The sequence below is a fragment of the Chenopodium album genome, chromosome 19, assembly GCF_948465745.1.
Source record: "Chenopodium album chromosome 19, dcCheAlbu1.1, whole genome shotgun sequence".
Classification (NCBI taxonomy): Eukaryota; Viridiplantae; Streptophyta; class Magnoliopsida; order Caryophyllales; family Amaranthaceae; genus Chenopodium; species Chenopodium album.
Genome location: NC_137852.1, coordinates 19,283,254 through 19,287,169, shown reverse-complemented (window position 1 = coordinate 19,287,169; position 3,916 = coordinate 19,283,254).

Below are 3,916 nucleotides of genomic sequence, written 5' to 3'. Positions count from 1 at the left end.
AATGCTACGAGGTGGTTTCTTATTGCTTCGTTTATTTTTGCTATGCTTGGAATCCCGGTGAGACCTTTCTTATTTTTCTCTTTATTTTCCTTGGTTGCATAGAATAAGATTAGTTTAGGAGAAGTTGAATGGTTCGAGGATGGATGCTTGTTAACACGTAATGTGTTTGGGATCGGTGACTTTGTTGTCTATCGATCACTTGTTTGTCGATTGGGATTTTTATGTGTTTAACATGCTTTCTAGACCTTTGCATGCTTTTCTCCTATGTTTTCCTTTCCTATGTCTCCATTTTCTTTTCTTTTACTTTCTTTTATTTTACCTTTTTCTCTTATTTTCTTTTATTTTTCTTTTTATTTTTGATGTGATTTTGAGGCATTGTTTTTCATTTCTTTTCTTTTGAGATGATCATTGTACATTGGACTTGTCTTTTGCATGACTTTCTTCCTAGGTTGTAAAGGTATGCACGGTTTGAGACTATGTTTGGTTGACTCTAGGATAGTGTATGCTAGGGTAGTTGGTTTGAACTAGGAGGATCATGAAGCCGGATTCTACTTGTTTGTGGTATGTTGTAGTTGCTTCCTATAGTTGATTTGACACCATTGGTGAGTTTTTGCCACAACCTTGTGAGGTTACTTGTTTTTCTAGCCTTCAACACTCCTTGTATGAGCGGCGTGGATCCTTGACTATGCAAACCTAATCTAATAAAGCTTGATGTATGATTCTCAAACACGAGACCGAACTATCTAGGAAGGACAAAGGCACATTTTTCGGGGTGGTATTTTTCATTTTTACTATATTTTGCTATTTTCTTTTATTTTGGGTTTACATTTGCCTTCTTGCAACCATTTGAGCCTTATCCCTTCTTTTCAAGCCACATCTTTAGTTATTTGACCTTTTGTTTCATTTTCTACCTTTCTTGATTTTTGTGAAGCAATATGATCATTTGAGATGAAATTTGTGGTGGTTAGGTTGGAAATTTGGTTTTTATGAAAGCAAGATTGTGTTATGATTTCTTTGTGAATAATGGCAAATGAGTTTAAGTAAAAGCCGTCCTATATTATAAAAGGCATGGACAAATAAGTGCAAAAGTTGTAAAAGCCGTCCAAAGTTAAAAAAAAAAGCAAGGACTTTGCAATTACAATATAAAACACAAAAAAAAAAAAAAAAAAAACGTGAAAAGTGAAAAATTCAAACATATTTTGATGTATTCTTTTCTCCTACTAAGCATTGAGGACAATGCTCCATTTTAGCTTGGGGGAGAAGCGTGTACGCTTCTTGTATATATTTTTGTGAGTATAGCTTCAAGTAAGCTTGGGGGTGTTGTTTTTGTTTGGTAATTTCTTGATTGTGGTGTTAAGGATTGATCACCCTTTTGCTTCATTTTTTTAGGAATATCACCAAATTTTTAAATTTTAGCCTACCTTCACCCTTTATGCCTTACGTTACAACCTTGGGGAAAGACCTTTCGACCTAGATAGTTGAGTCACTATTCGGGGGAGGGCATCATGGGTCATTGCCTAAGGAAAGGGGATGCATAGTCAAGATGTCGAGTAGCCTAAAATATTTCTTTTTCCGGTTCCTTCGAGGAATCATTGGGACACTCACTAAAGGGAGATTTGAGACTAGTGGGAAGAACGCAGTAAGATTGTTTGGGATGAAAGTGAATTGTGATAACTAGTTCCTATGCCTAGCATACCCTATGTTTCAATCAACCTTGGATATCTTGAAACGTGCATACCTTAACTACTTGAGAAAGATTGTCATTCATTTGCTTTATAGTCTTTATGTAGATTCATTTCGTAAAGGTTTGTTTTTATTTCATTTTCTTTCTTTTTCTTTGGTTTGCCTCATTGATGTTTGGTGGAGAGTTATGGGTCAAACTCTTAGGATACCCTTACGAGACCTCACTCGTCCTCATAGGCGACTTTGGGGTTTAAAGGGCTTGTTGTAGCTAAAAACAACCATGATTCCTACGACAATGAGTTTTAGTGTATATTCTTATCTTGAGTCTTTCTTTTTCGTTTTTAATAAAATTTTCATCCTCTCTTTTCCTTGCTTTGTTTTGCTCGAGGACGAGCAAAAGTTTAGCTTGGGGGAATTTGATGAGTGACATTTTTGGCACTCATTTGGTTTCTTTTTGGATGATTTTTATTTCATTTTATCTCTCTTTTCTTTAGTTTTCCTTAGTTTTATTCTTGTTTTCCTCATTTTATGCCTTTTGTAGTTTATTTCTCTTTTTCATGTCTTTTTCTAGTTTACTTGTTATTTTTCTCTTTTACTTGCTTTTTATCTTTTGCTTTTAGGTGGTAATTGATTGTCCAAGAATTCCCGAGCCTCCTCTCTACGAGTTTTCATTGCTTTTATGCCTAAAGAAGGTGCAAGAAGTTTCAAGTCAAAGGTGGATCCAAGGGGCAAGCTTCAAGGCTTTGTTTATGCCTTATTCATGGCTTTCATTCTTCAAGAAGTTCAAGAAAGTTTCTGCCCACTTTGTCCTCCATCATCATCATCCTGGATGCGTGCACCACTTGAGCTAGGACGAAGAGAAGAAGGGAGTGTGCGGCCGCACATTGGTCGTGTGCGGCCGCACACCAGGTGCGTGCGGGCGCACATGCCTGGGTGTGTCCCGTGCGCGCCATTCTCCCTCCTCCGAGCGCCCGCACTTACGAGGGTCTATTTTTGGGCGTCTTTACCGACCTCCTCCTTGTATATATAGTTATTTCTACCTATTTTTAGAAAGGAAGTTTTTAGATTGAATTTGATAGTTAGTTTTTGGGAGAATTTTAGAGAGAGAAACTCAAGAACTAGAGAGAGAAACTCATGATCTTTGGTGTTTGTTCAAGAATTCATCATTGTATTTGATCTTTTGATCAAAGTTTTGTAAGGATCTTCTTCTTAATCTCAATTCAAGTTTGATTTTAGTTGATTTCATTAGTTTTTCATGTTGTTGATGATTGATTTGGTTATTGATTGAATTTTGATTGATTTTGATTGATTGTTGGTTTAATCTTTGAATTCAAGCATGTTGATGATGAATTTGATGAATGTTGTAGTTTTGATCTCCATTTCTATGGCTAGTGAGTAGTTCCCTAGCTAGGGAGATGGTGAAGCATGTATGAATGATGGAATAGTGTGATTTGGGGATAATTGATGGAGTTGATGATATGATTAAATTGGTTGATTTTTCATGTGCATGTGTGTGATTAATTGAGGTTTGGCCATCTTTGATTAATACACTAGATTGCATTGTAAGCTTGCTATGATACGGACCATTGATTAGTAGACTTGCAATTTCACGATTGAGGTGCTTTGTGACGTTCCCTAGTTAGTGTTTAGCGTAGTTGACGCTAGTTAGACCTCTAGGTGAACCACCTTAGTATGCTCTTTTGGATACATGATAATTTTCCTTCATATCGATTGATTTAGTTGGTTTGACCTCCCAAATTACCGATTCCATTATGATTGCATGTGGATCCATTGCCCTAGTGTCTTAGATTGATTTTATACAAGTTTGCATACCTAGTTTAGACCAAGTTCTACCTCAAACCCCTTTTGATTCCGAAATAGCTTGATCTAGACTTCGTGCACTTGACATCATTCCCTTGGGTTCGACCTTGACTTGCCGCTACGCTATATAGGGGTTAGTTAAGCTATAAATATTGTTTGATAGGGTGGGGTGGTAGCCCAACGACCTACCATTCTCCGCCACATCAGGGTGTTTAGTTTATAAGTTGTTGACTAAAATTACTTAATTTTAGAAGAATAAATTTTAATTCAATCGAAAAAAAAAATTACTTCATTAAAATTATGGTGAAGAGTACATGTCTACAAAATATTGCTTTTGTATCATACGAATTATAAATCTAATTTTACTTGTATTAATGATTATTCACATAAACTTTGTTCACGCTGATTAATT